This window comes from Motacilla alba, chromosome 2 (genome assembly GCF_015832195.1).
Source record: "Motacilla alba alba isolate MOTALB_02 chromosome 2, Motacilla_alba_V1.0_pri, whole genome shotgun sequence".
Classification (NCBI taxonomy): Eukaryota; Metazoa; Chordata; class Aves; order Passeriformes; family Motacillidae; genus Motacilla; species Motacilla alba.
In genome coordinates, this window is record NC_052017.1 from 101571648 (window position 1) to 101590257 (window position 18610).

General features: G+C 41.1%; 1 long non-coding RNA gene across 1 annotated transcript in view; it reads left to right on the forward strand.

The window, feature by feature from the left end:
* Positions 1 to 968: 968 nt before the first annotated feature.
* Positions 969 to 18610, forward strand: part of LOC119697977 — a 38570-nt gene continuing 20928 nt past the window's right edge. The window contains exons 1-3 of the long non-coding RNA XR_005256015.1: positions 969 to 1060; positions 2231 to 2379; positions 2514 to 2641. This is a non-coding gene — a long non-coding RNA (uncharacterized LOC119697977). The remainder of the gene's footprint in view (positions 1061 to 2230; positions 2380 to 2513; positions 2642 to 18610) is intronic.

The following is an 18610-nucleotide window of genomic DNA, read 5'->3' on the forward strand; positions in this document are numbered from 1 at the left end:
TTGACACAGCTGCCTTTCCTCCCTGTTCCTCCTTCCCTCCCATTCCTGTTTCCCTGGGCTGTGTTACCTATCTAGTCACTTGGAAAATCAGAACAAGCACTTAGTTTGAGGAAACAAAAATTTGCCTCAGCATCTGAGTTCTGAAAACAAGCAAAACCTTTGCAAATAAATGGGGATTAATATCAGACTGTGGGTTCTGTTCCCTCTGGTTGCATGGTGAGTAGAAAACCCATTCAGCCATTTCAAGTACTAAACAGATATATGGAATCATCTCTGCCTGGATTTAGCAATGGGTAAAGGTTCTCACACATTGTGGCAAAGGGGTTGGGGCAACAGCTGCCTCCATCACTTATAAATCCATCATTAAAATTACCTATTTTCAAAGAGGAAATATTGCAGTAATACAAATACTATTTTTTAAAGCGGCTTGATATAGACTAGTTCCAGCTTGTCTGTGAGACACTGGCAGAACCATAGCATTTTCAGAAAACAGGTTTTTGCTTCTTAGATGTTCTGCCTCTTTTAGTCCCTTCAACGGAAATGACAGTTCAGGGTGAACCAGCAAAAAGTTATTTAGTCTAGATCAAAGGTTAAGTTTTCAGCTCCCCTCTCTAATAATAAAAAAAAGTTTTGAAAACATGTTTTGGAAATGATATTTTGTGAAATTAATTTCAAGGTGGCCTTTTAGGGTAGTCAGAATTACAAGAGCCAATGTGACACACATTGTGTAGGAGAGAAAAAGAAAGAGCTCGTGTATAAGGGATTTAAGTAAGCTTATAAAAACTGCTCATGTTGAGTTGCATTTTTTCTCCAGCTGAATTCCTGCTCAGTTGCAGTTTACCAGTTAGGTTCTCCTCAAATTATATCTACAGTTTTCTGTGCAAGGGAAGGGAAAAATAATAAATCAAAACTAATGAGATATTCTTTATACTATTGACGTCTTTATTTTTTCTTCCTGCGTCACTGCTAGATTTGAAAGGTGAAAACAAGGAGTGAAACTGAATGTGAAAAATGAAAACTGCCTACCTGGTGAAAAGAAGGGAAGAAGGAAATCAGAAGGGTGAGTTAGCAATTCCTTAAGCACATGCAATGTCTGTAATTTTCAAACTTGACAATTGCACTGAGACACAGAGAGGAAGGGAACTGATAGGGAGAGTGTTTGCTCTTTCACAGACAGACTTGTGAGAGAAGTACCATCAGCATTTTGCCGAGGCTGTGTGTAGCCCATGCACAGCTCAACACAGGCACAGAATGGCAGCCACAGGAGGGAGGAGGATTCTCACCTGCTTTCCTCCCCTGCTCTCTCTGCCTTCCCTGCAGGGAGAATATTGACACAGCCCTTCCTTTCTCCAAGCTCAAAGTCCAGTCAGTTAAAACATTTTGCCTGTCCTTCTCTGCATGTATCCACAAAAACCTGTGTTAATACCTTTTTCCAGATTTTAAAATCATATTATCCTTTTCCTATTTTTTGCTCTGTGATTCTTTTGTCTCTCTCCTTCCCTAGCCCCTCCCTTACCCCCAAGAATAACAGAGTGACTAGACTGAGCAAACATTGAGACAGACAATGTACAGCTTGCTTTCAAAAAACCAAACTAGGAGAGAAGAGATTAAAAACTCATGGGGTTTTTTTTCCCCTCTCTAATCATAGGTGTTATTATGACAATGTAGGTAAAATATTTTCTGATGGGGGTGTTATTTTTGAATTCATAATATCTGTAAGTTCAGACAGTGGTTGAGAAGTTGGCACTCATCAGCATCTGTGTGCAGTAGCACTGGCACATTAGGCAGAATGAAGAGTGCAAGGGTGCTGCTCTGAGCTGTGCTCATCCATATCATTACACATGATTAAGCTCACACGTAGCCTTCTTGCAGTTCAGCAGGAAGCTATGTCTAGGATTTGACTGTCACCAGACTGTACTGAATTTAGTGGGACTTTTTGTTTCATTTACCTTACTGCTCAATCTTCCTTGTCTGGCAACTTCTGATTGTTATCCAGAGAGTCATTCTAATGTCTAAGAAATTAATTGATGCTATAGTCTTCCTAGCATTTGTTTTCAGCTGCTATGCTTAAATGATTCTTTTCTGAAGGCTGTTCTTCACATACCGAAATTTGAAAAAAATTAACAGTGAAACCAGAACATTTTTTCACAAGTAAACCTTTGTAGTGAACAGAGACACCGAATATGATGTATAGCATTCTACATGGTTACCAAATTTGTCTTTAATGCAGGTATATAAATCTAAAAGTCTTGGCATTACTTCAGATATGCTGCATACTCAGTTCTGCATTTTTTGGGGGCTGCAGAACACCAATTCTCTACAAACCACCAACTAGCAGGAAGATATGTTACAATCAATCTATCTTTTCTATAATACCAGGTATGTAAATATATTTGTTCATGACCAGAAAGCTTCTGTTATCCTGTTTTAGGAGATTTGATTGCTGTTTCTGCCCATCTATCTCAACAATTAGCTCTCACTCTATAAAGATCATCTTATTTTTTTTTCCTGAGATGCATGTCTGCGGGTGCAGTAGAGGATTGATATACAAGACATAAGAAGTGAAACATCAACCTGTATTTTTGATGAGGCAGTGCAGAAGATGTGGATTGGGGTCTAAGTCCAAGAACAAAGAGATTTTGTAAGTAGCTTGGGCAAAAGAAAACTCTTTTCCTTGCACTTTCAGTTATTTTCTTTCAGGACTCAAAGGATTGCTGTCTGGAGCCATCAAAAATTCCTCTCTTATATGACAGATGAGAACTAGAACTTCTATTGCCAGACTGACTCATCTGGCTTCCCCAAATAAGAACATATCTTTGTAGCCACTCTGACTTTATACTTGGTGCCTATAACCTGTAACTGTGTTGTTAAGACCATGTGTCTTGCACTGGTATTTTGCAGACTTTCCAGGAGACTCAGACAATCAATGCAAAAATACACTCGGACCTAGGACCCTCCCTGGCTTTCACTTTCAGGAGAATACCTGGCCAAGGTTTAAAAAGTGACCATTTATCATAATAATTCATTATAAGTTGTGGGCAGGAGCATATATTTTTCTGGTAGCCATTACAAGTATAAAATACTGTACTTTGCAGCATAGAGAGAAAGGACAGTGTAGCAACTAGTGACAAGAGCTGACCCTTCCATCAAAGAAAAGCTGATTATCAGTGAATTTTCATTTGTCTGTGTAATACTCAAGACACCAATTAACTACCTGTCTTTCTCCTATTAGCAATATCTACAGTGTGCTATGTAGGAAAAGAGTCTTAGTCAAAATTAACAAGGCACAAAGCACTAGTTGGATAGCAATTAGCAGACAGTGTCATAGCCATATCTTCCTAATAAGATGAAACAATAGAGAAGGAAATGTATTCTGTGCGTCTAATGGATGCTGTAGATCAAATAACATCTCAGAGATTTCTGAAGCAGCATAAACAGAATGGCTCCCTGTTGTGAAAAGTCATCTTGGATCAATGGTAGAACTGGAATAATCGCTGGCATGTAACTGACGTGGGGAAGGGAAAAATACAGCATACTGAATTTTGTGTTATCAAATGAATGGCCTAATTTGAGCCTGCAAGAGTGTTTCACCAACTCTGTACAGGACAGGAGACAGACACTAATGGGGCTGGTTTGTTTTTGCAGACAGATGTCCTCAGCTCCACCCTTTCTCCCTCTTGTTGCCCAACCTCAGCCCAAGATCAACATGATTCACAAGCAGGTTTCATTTATCTGACATCCACATGTGCTCCTTTAGGGGATAGAGGCTAAAATAAATGGTCTGGGTTTTGAGGTCATCTCCGTAACAGGATTAAAAATATTAACTGGCTCATAAATTTGTTTTACCAGGGTAGCGTTGCCTGACTGAGCCTGTATCATTTTTATTGCTAGCTACAGTTATGTTTATTGACAGACAAGGATTATAAAATGATGACACAAAGCAGTAGTTATTCTGGGATCCAGCAGGAACAATAAATTCTCTGCCTCCAGTTCTGGAAATGTTTCAAGGCTTTTTTCTTCATGAATAGTTACTCTATAAAGCCACAGTATTTTCTTGACTAACATTACTCATTTTCTTCACCTGTGTTGCTCCAATCAGTACAACAGAAATGCAGAAGAGAGTAGTATAATGCTACAAAATTTACAAAGCCCTAAGTACACAGAGCTGAAATTATATTTTTTCTGTAAATCTTAGTTGCCAGCATCAACAGCAGAGTTTCTTCTGTCTAGGGATATTTCACCAAAAAAAAGCAGCAAAAAGGCAAACAAGAAAACATGGTAAACATGATGAACTTCAATTGGAGAGAAAGAAATAAAGAACATCTAAGCTTTTAAATACACAACAAAGTGACACAAAAACAAACATGAATCAGAAATCTGTTGAAGCCCAAGTTTTCAAATGTTAGTTATGTACTAAGTGTAATGACACTAAGAAATTGGAGGACGTTTGCTGCCCAGTGCAACAAATGATACAGAGGTGGCCTACTTCACTTTCAGCCTATTTCAGATGTCAAGTTTTTCAAGCCTCTATCATTTATCTTATCTTTCTTTTGCCCTTTGAGTGTTTGTTTACATCTTTCCCATGGTCTGAAGCCTGAAACTTCACTCTAAATGAGGTCTCAATAGCGAGATTGATACTGAAATGCAGAGGGGTTGAGGCTGCAAAGGACCTCTGGAGGTCATCTTGACAACCTCTCCGCTCAAGCGAGGTCATCTAGAGCCACCTAGAGCCTCTTACCCTTCACAAATGAAAATTAATTTGTCCAAGAAAAAGAAGAATCTTTTTTTTACGTAGTAGTGTCACACTGTTGCTACTGTCTTTGTCCTCCTAACTTCTGTCTCCTTCTCTGCCTTATACTGTTTCCTAAGTGTTTTCTCCCCAATTTCATACACACAAAGCACTTCTATTGCAATTGTATGTGCATCTATCAAATTTCCATCAGCTGATTTTGGAACAATTTCCTATTTTCTGGAACTCTTTCAAAATTTGAAAGCATCCTCATGATTTCATCATCCAGATCATTGATCAGCAAAGGATTGAATAAAAATGGACTCAGAAATACACAGTTTTAAATGTCTTCCCAGTTTGACAAAAAAACAGTGATAGTTTCTCTTTGTTTTTGTTTTCTCAACCAGCTGTGAGCCTTCTCTGTGGTGATTTAATCATATACCATAATTTGCTTATGAGAATGCTCTGTAGGAGACTCAAGAGCCTTACTGAAGCCAAGATAGATCACATCTACTGCTTCCCCCTTATTCACTTATCCTGTCAAAGAAAGAAATTAGATTGGTTTGATACAATTTGTCCTTGACAAATTCACATTCACTAGACTATTATTACCCTCGAGGTGTTCATAAATTGATTGATTGATCCTCCACCACACGGCTTCAGTTCAAGGAAAATCACTTCAGCAGCATCTACTCTGAAGTGTAGCTAATTGGACTCAGTTCTGTGATTTCAAATCTACTTCTTCAGGTTTGGTGCTGAGTTTCCAAAAAGGCATCCTAACTCTCTTGACCATGCATTCTCTTCAGTCTGAAAGCTAACCAGGTTAAACGAGCTTTACCTGCCTTACTCAAGGGCACCAGATCTATGCACACAACCTGTGCTCATAAGAATATAATGCACTCTCTAAATGAGCTCTTTTCACTACAGTATCAAACATAAAATCACTGCCTGTTGATGAGAATGACCTCCCAGTTCTGGGGTTCATGCTACTGCGATGCATGAGTAAGAATATTTTGTCATTTATGAAGAGCAGAACACAGTAAATGGTATTATTTGTAAACAATATTTGCAATTTATGTAAATGAAGTTGCATAGAATGGCTTCATCTCCCTTTTTTTTCCCCCAGGAAGGGAGCAGAGTTTCAGTTTTCTAAGCCATTTGACCCCGAGACTTACATTTGGAATTCCATGCTAATAGACACTACATAATTATTATTTTAATTAGAAAAGCTGAAAAATATTCTACTGTGTCTCTTAGTTCAAATGTTAAAGCTGCCACATAGGGCTTGGTCCTACAACGATTTAAGCACTGACTTACACTGAGCACAGCTGGCTTTTTGCTCAGAACATGATCAATATTTTGGCATGGCATCCTCACAATGAAGAATTAACTAACTGAAAGGCTGTTTGAACCCAAATTGATCACAAGTACTCTCCACTATTAAACACCGGAAATTTGACTTTCACACTTTTGACTAAAAAAGATTTTATTAACATTGTTCATGTGCACAGAGACCTACTTTTCTAGTTCTTGCTTCAGCAAAACTCCTGCAACTAAGGAAGGGTAGTTTGAGTTCAGTGTGAGATGATCTCAGTGAGTTCAGTGTGAGATGATCTCAGTGTGCTCAGTGTGAGGTGAGCTTCAGTCACAGTCCTGTCCTCATTCTTGTTTGATCTCAGTCCCTTGTTAAGTTCTGCCACTGCAAAACTTATGCACAGAAATTCAGTGGGATCATAGCCACTAGGAAGAAGAATTTTTAGAATTCCAGTACCTGTTTCCTATTGTGAATCAGAAGAAAATATTACTTTCTTACATCACTTTTTGAAGAACTGAAACACATTTTTAAGGGCCAGAAAAGAACCAAAATAATAGACTATCTGTTTCAAAGATAATGCAAAGCACTGAATAGGTCATTATGGAATAATTTAATTTGAAGAAACATTACCACAGAGCAAAATGAATAGATTAATTTTGCTATTTGTTTTCTTTCTCTCTTTGGAAGCATATAAAAGATACCATTTGTAGAATGATAACATTTTTTTGTTCCATCATCTACCAGTGAAAATATATCCATTTTCTTCATATAAGCAGTTAAATTGCTCTGACTGTTTATACACATCTGTGAAAAAAAGACATCTTCCTTAAGATTTACCTGCCCCCTCTTCCATCCATCACTTAGGGCACGTTTGTGTTTGGCACAGGGATACAGCAGGATGCCTGAGGTAGGTTTCACTCCAGCTTATATGTCTACATATTGTTATACCAAGTCCTGCTGCTGACATAAGGTGGAAGCAAAACAGGTTCTAGAACACAGCACTGTACCTGCACCAGTAAAGCTTCCCCTGTCATCAGCTGGTCTGGGGCCCAGGCTGCAATGGGGCTGGGCAGCTTCCTGTACTTCTCTTCCATGCAAACCTACCCCAAGACCAGTTGCATCACTGTTTTCATGTTCCTGCAATTTAAAAATGCATTTCAGCTTAATTACCTATTAATTTGAATATGAGACTTGGGTTGCATCTTAGTTCTCTGCCATAGTTTTATCTTAGAAACAGCAACAAAATGACTTTTCTTTGTGGCTCTGTAAGTACAGCTAGCTAAGAAAATTGTTCCCAGGGCTGTGTATGCCCCTTTTGACACTGCCAAGGTTACTTGTGAATAAGAATCATGTTTGTTTGTGCTACATCAGAAAACAATTAGTCTTCATTGTTTGCCAACCAGGAGTAATCAAAAGCAGTAGGGAAATTAAATGTAGTTTCTGGTACATATGAAGATATACAAAAACAAAAGCAAAAATGCGAATTAAAACAGGGGAAAACTCCTAGACTGCCTCTTACAGGAAAATAAAGATCTAGGCATTTTACAAACAGATTTTTTTTCATCTTTTCCATGAAAAGCATATTTGATGGAGAAAACTCCAGATGTATGGTAGAGTAAGACAGAATAGTTTATCTGCCATGGAAACAGTTAAGGTCAGAGTGCATACACAAGAGCTGTTTTATTTGCTTCGGTTTGATTTGAAAAGGTGGTTTTAGCAATAGCAATGGGAAAATTTAGCTCCTTTTTACTAGAACGGAGAAAAGTAACCAGGAATGCACATTTAAGGTACTGACATGCTGATCACCTCTGTAATTACAGGACAGACAATTATCTAGGTTTGAACAGAGGGTGGATATTGAAGGAGTTGAACTGCTGGCTATATTAAACTGATATCTAGAAGCAGCAAAGGATTTATAAGTAAAAAAATTATGCACAGATCTGCCCAAAACAGAAAACACTTAGTTTACTGAGCAGAAACTAAAGTTCAGCTGGTCCAGAGAATCCTGAGCAGGTACCTGAATTTCAGCTAGTTAGCAAGAAAGAATAATCTTCAGGCTGTATGCCAAACCATCTAAGGAAACAAAGGTCCCTCCATGTAGTTGGGACCCAGAGCCTGATAACTCAGGTGAGGAGCTGAGTTTTCTTCCTGAGAAATCACAAGAAGATGTTCCTACCAGGAACCTTTTCTGCAATAGCATCTGCCCAGAAATTGGGCTCAGAGGCTTGCCAAGCCTGGGGGAAGAGGAAAGGGAGAGAAGAGGGGGAGCAGGGAAGGTGGAAAGCAGCTTTTAAAAGATAGGAGGAACACTGAGTATTTTTGTGGGGCACAGTCCAATCCCAGAGGTGTACTCATCTTTTAGTGGAATTAGACTGCCCTCTGATTGATGTTTGGATTTCAGTGTAAAATTAGTAAGAACTGAGCCAAACTTCCTGGCCAAAAAAGCCCAGCAAGTTAAGGTGCTGCTGGCCAGCTGTCAAGTAGGTTTAAAAACTAAAAATTTTTAGTTCTAGATTTATTTACATGAGCACTGCAAATGCAGTTCTGGAGAAGTTTTTTGGGTTCAGCATCACATGTTTTACACTGTATTGCCAGATTACAAGGCCCTACACCACCCCACTCCAGTCTCCTGTGCTGCAGCCCAGGTGAGGTTCTCCTGCATGTGCCACGTGTTTATTGTATTCCTTTAACTCTGTCATAACTTCCTTTAACAGAGAACATTCAGCTATAGACAGGTTTTCAAAAAGCTAAACTAAAATTAATTTTTTTTTTTTAAATCATGGATTTGGAAAGGTAAAACTATCAATTTTAATACGTAAACTTGCCATAGCAGAATATAATTTGGAAAAAACCCCAAACACGCTGACAGTCAAATCAAAATAATTCCATTTGTAAATAGCAGCAGGACAACAGACTGCCTTTCTTAGACTCAAATTCTAGGCTAGCATTATGCACATTGTTAAAACTTCTTTCTATGTGTAAGCTTTTCTACAGAATTTATCCTGGAGTATCTAAACCTTGTGCAGCTGGGCTCCCTCACTGCTCTGTGATGATTTGAGAAGCTGGCTGAAAGCTCATTTTTAGGCTTCTCCTTTTTCATGGGGTATCGCTTTACTGTAGTTATTTAATGAAATGCTGTGTGTGACAAAAAGAGGTGTTTCAGAACCTAAACAGAAATAACCTTGTAAATATTTAAAGCCACAGGCCTGCCATTCAGCTGCTCACCAGTGGTTGTGATCTCCATCCATGTTGCTCCCATGGGTGCCAGGGTGGTGCAGAGTTCCACGGGCACAACGAGGGATTTGAAATGGAGGACAAAGGCATAGAAAATAGGAGAGAATACACTGGAAGTTGGAGTGGGTAGCTGAGGTGAGTGCAGAGAGGGGCTAGGTGAAGAGAAGGGCAGCACACAGATTTGCAGAAGAAGCCCCTTTGCAATATGGTAGGGTTGCAGTGCTTGTCAGCTGAGGCACCCTGGGCTGTGACACGGTGACAGTGCGTTATCCTACGCTAACAAATACCCAACACGCCAAGCAGAGCTCTGGTAGGTCTGTCCAGCAGGCTGGGCAGGAGCCAGAGTCTCCCTGCTTCCAAGGGAGCCAACACAGTCAAAAGCTAAGAAAAAGGGGGAAATACAAGAAGATTTAGAAATAAGTAGATCTGCAGATTAAACTGGTGCAAGGTCCTTGCTCTGCTGCCAAAGCGCAACTCTACCAGGAAGCCTTCTGCTGTTTACCTTACATACTGCATGGCAAAATTTCCTCTAGGTGACCACTTAAGGAGGCAAAAAAATATTTTAAAGGAAAAATTGCCTTCAAAGAAAGCAAAGTATAACAACTCAACAGGCTGGGAATGCTTAGGGACAGTCTGTTAGGACAGATGGCTGCTTAACAAGAACGATCTCTTGACCAGGTTTCTCTGTCTGCATTCCAGGTGCCTGCACGTAAGGAAGCAGATTACATGTGCTGTTTCAAATGTGTATCGATTTGCCAGTGGGGAGAGAGAAAACTCCATCTTTGATAAAGAATTTGATTTGATGATCATTTACAGACCACACCACATGAAGTCTTGACACTGTTTCTTCACCCTAATTACTTTGTGAGCCATCTGGTGCACCTGCTGTTGCAGGGAGGCAGGAATAACAGTTTTACACCCTCCCTCCCTTTTCTTTTCCTTTTTATCACACTGAGATAGATCTTTTAGGTGAACATCCACCTGACGTGGCCAGACAGTGCAGATGTAGACGCAGGTGCAAACTCGGTCAACCATGCCTCCAGATGGCTCTTACTTATTAAGGCAGCCAAAGTAATAACCACAGACAGAGGGCCTCCAAGAAAAAAACAAGAAACAAAAACCAAGACCATCCTGCAGGAAAACACTAGGTTCAGAGATGGAGTTTGTGAGGATCCCAAAGATGCAATCAGCTTTGAATCTATGGTGGAAACAGAACTGGTCAAGTCCTCTTGAAATTTGGATGAAATGACAGAGCAATCATGAAAATGGTTAAAATGCAATAGTCTCCTGAAGGCGGATTCCATAAGCATAAGTGCCAGGAGCTAGATGCCAAGATAAAAGCCATGGCTTCCTTTTCTCCTGTTGAGTTATCTAGTGTGCAACCGAGAAAGCCAAGAGACAAAAGCAACAGGATATTTTATATTCTGATTTATTTTAAATGTTAGAGGTATCACATTTCCAGTGGCTGAACTCCAAGCAAACGAACAAGAGAAAATGAAGAAATTGTGCCCTCCCTCAACCTCTCCTTCTAATATCTTTAATTACTGGTCTACAAAGTGTGAAAGTTCAAAGGAATGAGTTTCAGGCTTGGGAAGCTGCCTCACTAAACAAGATCATTTGGGCAGAATAAGCTCACAGGAGTCCAGAGGGTGCCTCTGCTCAATTGAATGAGCTCCCACTTGTTAACCTGAGTGCTCAGTAGGGAAAAGGCATCAGGGAAAAAAAATCTTTTTCAACCAGCTATTCCAACACACCTCCTTCAGGACTATCACTTATGAGTTGAGGCTTTTTCTGTCTTGAGGGACAGCACAAAAAAGGTCCCCTCCTCTTCAGTGGTCATTCCAATAACTATGCTGCCCAAATGAGTGTTCCACTGAGCAGAATTAATTGCTGCTTTCCACCTGTATTTTCTTGAGAGAGGATTTGTGGCAGAGTGCCCAGAAGACACTGTGCTTCTGAGGACACTGGGGCCAAAAAAACAGCATGCAAAAGTGATGGGAGGTGCAAATCCACAGACAAGACTCCCTTGGCCCTGCCATGCTGCTAGCAATACACAAAAACCTTCAGGCTTGGCTGAGGAGAAGACTCAGCCCTACTTCAGTCCCTCTACAAAGTGAGAAGGAAATTTAGGGGGTGAGGAACTTCACAGTAGTAAATCTTAGTGAGAGGCAGGATTGCAATGCACACAAGTCATGCTAAGCTCCCCAGTTCCAGTTCACAATAACTCTGAAAATGGCTTAGGTGTATGCCTCCTCTGAAAGGTGTTCTCTGAATTCTCCTGCCTGGAGGGGCCTTTAAATCCTGAGGCCTACGTGCCATCAGCCCAAAGACTTTCATCGCCATGAAGGCAATGAGATTCCAAACCTGTCTTATAATTCCTGACATACACTAGAAAATCAAATCAGTTGCATCTCTCTCATGTATCTGAGCAACATCCTTTTTGAACAGCTTTCTTTCTTTCTCAGTTGCTTACTCACATGCTTCTGAGGCAGATAAAGGTACAGTTTGGCTTTCCAAAGAGTATTCCATTCCTCTCCTCTCCTCTCCTCTCCTCTCCTCTCCTCTCCTCTCCTCTCCTCTCCTCTCCTCTCCTCTCCTCTCCTCTCCTCTCCTCTCCTCTCCTCTCCTCTCCTCTCCTCTCCTCTCCTCTCCTCTCCTCAGTCAAGCCCATGCACAAAACAATTGCAGACAAAGAGAAAGGCAAGAGTGGACTGGGGAACTTGTGCCTTGACTCTTTTTATGAAGTGTCTGTCACTGCCATAAATACCCCTTTGCCAACACAGTTTAGAAACCTTTAAAAGGAATCTTATTTCTAGACTTTAGAACTAAGAGTTTTGTCCTTGGACCAGTACCTCCTTCACAAGCCCACAGCCGCGAGACAGCTCCCTACCACAGGAGCTTTAAATGCTGCATATTAAGCAGCAGATGGAGAAGAGGAGTGTAAGGAAGCCATAAGAACTTCCCCACCAGCCTGATAGACGCTGTTCTCAGCAGAGCAAAACCTGACGATTGCCAAGTTTTTTGCCAAGGTATGTTGGCAAAGACATAAGAAAAGGGAGAGTTTTACTGAGATTTTGAAAGAGGATGATACAAATAAGAGATGAGCTATATCCTGGATGACCATTCTTTTTCAAAAATTCTTTTCAAAACAAAACACAGGGACAGCAAAGCTACTTCTTAAGTCCTGTACTCTGTTGTGTGGTGAGAAGAAAACTTTCCTTAAACCCCCTGTATTACTTATTGCTCATTCAGTTTGCTAGCTACTAAACCTCTGCCAGTCTTCCTGGAAACTAAGCCAGTTAAACCACTGCAGAGATATATTTAGGACAGAGGAGTTGTAGGGGACAGCTGGAGCATATCTTATGCTCCTTTACTGTGGCACTGTTTATCCTTGTCACTGGGCCCAGAGTGAAATATCTGGTACACATATTTTAATGAATGACAGCCAAGCAAATTCATGTTGTGAAGTTGTGATCAGGTCTTTCTCAGCAAAACTAGAATTTGGCTAAGCCTGTATTTGGTTTGGTCTGTAAATATATTGTCCTCTAAACAATCTCACCCAAAGGCAGCCTTAAAATTGGAACAATTTGTTTTTCTGAAATCAGGGCTTGCAGTGACTGCTGGGCTTTGGGTGTAAAATCCAAGGACAATGTCTATGTCTTTTTGAGGCTAAAGATTCACAGAGTTATTTCTGAATTCACTGAAGGGTAGTTGTCTCTAATGCTGGGATTTGCATGGCAAGACTGTGCTGTGTAGGATGTTTTACAATGTTGTCTCTTTTCTGGGCTCACGGTGATCTACAGTATATGTTTATCAGTTCATATCCTGAATTCTGAACAGCCTGCATTGGCAGCAAAACAAATTTTTTATCACTTATTAATGATATAAGTCAAGCATTCCAACATTCCATTAATGGCAAATCTGAGGCTCATAGCCAGAAAAGGGAACATCAGGATCCCCCTTTCAGGGCAAAAAGATGATTCTTGCAGCATCTTTTCCCCAACTCCAAATTTCTTCTTCTCTGTTTTAAAGCTGAATTTCAATTTGGAAATGCAGAATGCCAGGGCTAAGTAAGAGCCTTTGCACCACACTGCCATATGCAAAAAGCAGAAGGCAGAGCTTACTTGCCTGGCTAAAGCAACCCAACTCCCTAAGAGGGCAGCATAAGAAATGAGCATTGAAAATGACTCAGAAATTGTTTTCAGTAGCATTGATGCAAAACTTTGCACAGAGGCAATGTTCCCAGTGGTTTCAGGTAGCTGGGAGGACAAGCTCTCCATGGAGCAAGGTTTCAGGGGTTGCACTGAAGCCTGAAGGATTACTGAATACAGGAATTCACCCTTTGACATTCCACTCACACTGGATTTTCTGTCTAAACCCATGATTTTGTCTGGGTGGATCCTGATTTATACCTCTATGATTAAAAGAGAGCTGAAGCCATCAGTGGAATGGTCAGTGGTGGTCTTGCCTGTGTGAGAATTGCAGGATCAGTCTGCATAACCCTGGCCAGTCTTTGGCATTTGATGAGCAAGTTACCTTTATTTATAACATGGTACAGCAGGACATGTTGCTGCGACTGACTTACAACAGCTGCAAGGTCAGAAGTTTGATATGCTGAGGGAAAAGTGTCCTGGCAATGCATATCTGGAGATTGTGTTGAGTCAGATATATGTAAAAGGTTAAATGGGGTAAGTCTAGATTTTTGGGCTTTTTTATATCTCTGACTAGCTTTTTAGAAACACCCTTGGAGGATCCTAAAGAGCACTTTCTATAGCAGAATGCTGAATTCACCCTTTCTGCCACCTTCTTTGACCTTTTTACCATCTCCTTGCTTCTGCTTTGTAAAATAAGAACCACTAAAACAACCCTATCACTAAATCCATAGCATCTATTCCTTCATTGATTCTTGAGAGATGATAACAAGCTCAGCTAGGAACACATTTTAATAATTATGCAGCTATTATTATCATTTTGGCTTCGCTAGGATTTTTGAAAGATAAATTGTGCAATCTATTTATAAGCTTGATAAGCAAAGAGGACCTAGTGTCCTTTCCCTTTAGTAAATCCGTGGCAAGACTCATATGCAGAGTGAAATCAACTAAAAGAGCATCAAATAAAAAAACGAGGCTTGTAATTAAATATAATCTTGCAGTAGGTCGGTGCAAGAAATAACTCAGTAGTGAAGGGAAAGAAAACCCTGTATTTTACACATAAATACAGACATTTCAGTAAATGCTTGGAAAGTGATGACCTTCCATCCACACTAACGCTTATCCCAGGACAAATGGTGAGAGCAAAAAGCACATCCAGGAATACTTTTGGAGGATACAATTTGAAGGAGATCTCTGTTTCACTCAGCTGGTTAGTTACATGATATTTATCTGCTCATTTGCAAAACTGGATTTTGTTAGCAAAAACAAATGGCAAAAAGGAGCAGGATAGACAATGAAAAATGAAAGCACAATTTCAAGGATGTCAGAGCTAGGGCTTTAAGCATGAAAGCATCCCAAAGACAAGGCTTATGGATGGGGTCCAGATAACCGTTTCCTAGCAACAGGAATACTATTAAGGGAGATGATGAGGTCCAGTTTAATGCGTTTATCCAGTGCTTTGAAGGACAAGTAGCATCAAATTCCTCATTTTATACAGGACTACTCAACCAGGTTCTGTAACTGTCTTTCCCAGAACAGTTTCTACAGAAATCAGTCCTGCATAAATACCTCTATATATCTGTATTCATGTATTAGTCCTTTCCTAGCAGAACATGGAAATAATATTATTTATTGGGATACCCACTTTGTGTTATTAAATTAGATGCAAGACTGCAAATTAGATAAACACAATTACAATACCTACAATATCTTTTGGTTTTATGTCTGGGATATTTAGACAGGTTCACAAAAAAAAATATGTCACAGTACTTACAAGTCTCTATTGTAAAAGTTACTTTATGGCACAGCTTTAATAAAAAATAACCATCAAAATGAGATGTTAACACCACACAAACTTCTGTGAAGAAATTTGATAGCTTGGTGAAAAACATTGCATAATTCAGTAAAATTCTTTAGAGTCATTGCTCAACAGCAGTATTTATGTATACATTGAAGTGATTAACACCAAAGCCAGAACTGAATCAAAATGTTGAGAAGCTTGGAGAAAATTATATATTCAAAAGCCAAACAATGAAAAAAGTTAGTTGCTGCATGTCATTGTGCTTGTGTCAGTGCAGTCTTATTTTAACGAGCTTCAAATATGGAAAATTAATAATCACCATATTCCAGGTAGCCTCCCAGGCCAACTGTGATGGTTTTGTCCTGGTTTAGGAGATGGCCAAGATTTGGTACGGGGGAACTACAGGGGTAGCATCTGTGACAAACTGCTAGAAGCTTTCTACATGTCCAAACAGCTTCCTACAGCTCCAAAGCTGGATGTGCTGCTGGCTGAGGCCTGGAAAATTAGAAATTGGGGTATTGCCTCTGTGATAATATGTTTAAGAAGAATAATAAGGGAAAAAAACATTATTACCCAGTTTTAATTGTGGCCAGAGAAGAGCAGAGTGAGAGTCTGTGAGATGGGCAGCTCTGCAGGCATCAAGGGCACTGCAGAAATTGTTCCATGTGCTGGAGCTCAGATTCCCCTGCAGCCTGTGGTGCAGACCATGGTGACACAACTGTGTCCCTGCAGCCGGTGGATATCCATGGAGAAGCAGAGATCCACCTGCAGCCCACAGAGGAGCCCCATGCTGGAGCAACTGAATGCCCAGTGGAGGCTGTGACCCTGTGGGAGACCTCTGGAGAGAGGGGCCCTGCTCCCGGGCTGGAACAGCCTGTCCTTGGAGGACTCCACCCCGTGGAAGAGTGACCCACACTGCTGCAATTTTGGGAGGACTGTTGTTCGTGGGATGGAGTCACATTGCAGCAGTTCACAGAGAGCTGGTGCCCATGGGATGGACTCATGCTGGAGAAGTTCACGGAGAACTGTCTCCTGTAGGAGCAACCTCAGAGTGGAGCAAGGGAACGACCCCTCTCCCTGAGCATTGGGATAAACAACAGATGAACTGACCATTACTCAGATTCCCTGTCTCCCTGCACCTCCAGGGTTGGAGGTAGAACTGGAAAGGAGGGAGGGGAAGGGGGAAGGTGTTTTTAAGGTTTTATTTTTCCTCTCATTATCCTGCTCTGATTTTGTTAGCAATACATTTAATTGGTATCTCTAATTCAAGCCTGTTTTGCCTGGAATGGTATTTAGTGAGTGATCTCTCCCACAAGTTAACTCATGAACCTTTCGTTCTATTTTCTCTCCCCTTTCCAGCTGCAGAGGGGAGTGAATGAGCAGCTTTGGTGAGTGCCTGGCACTCAGCCAGCATCAACCCACTGCATCAACCCTCAGAGAATTGCCTTCTGATTTCTATGTCACATGACCTTTGAAAATTATTCTTCAATTTTTTTTGAGGAAAGAGGACAAAACAAAATAGGATTTGGTAACTTTTATTACTTTATTCTTTTGCTGCTCAGGTTCTAGTTAGTACCTGATATTTGTGGGGTTTTGGGTTTCTCAGCACTGTATCAGAGGTCTGATTCTCCTTTTTGAGCATTTGGCAGATCCCTAGATCCAAATGACAAATTCTAAGAGCATTTCTTTCTACAGCCCAAAATAAACATGATGCAACGCTCTAAGATGATAACATGATACAATGTTATCACAATGTTACCACAGCCATCTTCTGGGAAATTTTCAAAGTAACCCTTGGTAGAGAACTGGTTTGGCATCTCTTGTTTCATTAGCCAACAGATGCAGAGGACTCAACAGCAGCACTTTTAGACTAGAACTTGCAAAATTTCAAGGTTCTCTTATTATAGCAAGACAACAAGTATTTTTTTCCTTTCCCTCCATTTCCCTCAATGTGAATTTCTTTCCAAATCTACCCCCTGCCCCCCACACTTATAAGGCAGTGGTCTCCACAGGGGCTGGAAAACTGAAGCATTAATATCCCATCCCATTTGACAGGAGATGTTTGGAGCAGCCGGAAGAAATGCCTGTGGGCAGGCTCTTCAGGTGGACCTGCTGGGGTAGTAAGCTTCCTAATGGCATACTAAGCAGCTGAGCAGCTGGGAGTGCTTGAGCCATCAGCTCAGGTGACTCATAATGACAGTATCTGCATTTTCACAAGCTCTGGGGATCAGTCATGCCACTTTTTGGGTTTCCTGTCAGGAACGGAATGAGACAAAACTGGCAGCCATAGTAGAAATATAATTTCTTATCTAATTTGGCAGACTTGAAAATTATAAAATTATAGATTATTCTGAGTTGGAAGGGACCACAGGGATCATTGAAGTCCAATGCCTGGCCCTGTACAGGACAGCCACACCATGTGCTGGGAATATTTTTCCAAACCCTTCTTGAACTCTATCAGGCTTGGCGCTATGACTGCTTCCCTGGAGAGCCTGTTCCAGTGCTCAACCACCTTCTGAGCAAAGAACCTTTCTCTAATATCCAATCTAAACGTCCCCTGACACAACTCCATGCCATTCCCTTAGTTCCTGTCACCACAGAGAAGAGATCAGTGTCTGCCTCTCCTCTGCCCCTCACAAGGAATTTGTAACTGCAATGAGTCTCAGTCTCCCCATCTCCAGGCTGCACAAATCAAATGACCACAGCAGCTCCTTATACAGCTTCCACTCAAGGCTCTTCACCATGTTCATAACTCTGCTTTGGACTCTTTGTAATACTTTAATATTTTTTTTTTATACTGTGGCCCCCAAAACTGCCCCCAGCACTCGAGGTGAGGCCACCCCAGTGCAGAGCAGAGCAGAGCAGGACAATCCCCTCCCCTGTCTGGCTGGTGATGCTGTGCCTGATGCCCCCCAGGACAGGGTTGGCCCTCCTGGCTGCCAGGGCACTGCTGACTCATGTTCAGCGTGCCACCAGCTAGGATACATGGAAAGGGAGTCCCTTTCCATGGCACTGCTTGCCAGCCTCTCATTTCCAGTCTGTGTGTACCTCCAGGGTTTCCCCATCCCAGCTGCAGAATCCAGCATGTGTCTTTGTTAAACTTCATAGGGTTGGTAATTTCCCAGCCCTCTGTTTTGTTGAGGTCCCTCTGCAGGGCCTCTCTACCTTCAAAGGTGTCAACAAGTACTTTTATTTTGTATAATCTGAAAACTTGTTTACTTTAGAGTCCTGTGTCCAAGTTGAAGATGTTGAGGAGAACTGGGCCAAGCATGGAGCCCTGCAGAATCCTACTAGTGACCAGTCACCAGCCTGATGTCACCCCAATCCCTTGTCCTGTGGCCACCTTTGCTTCTGAAAATGTCTCTGTGCTCTCTGTACAC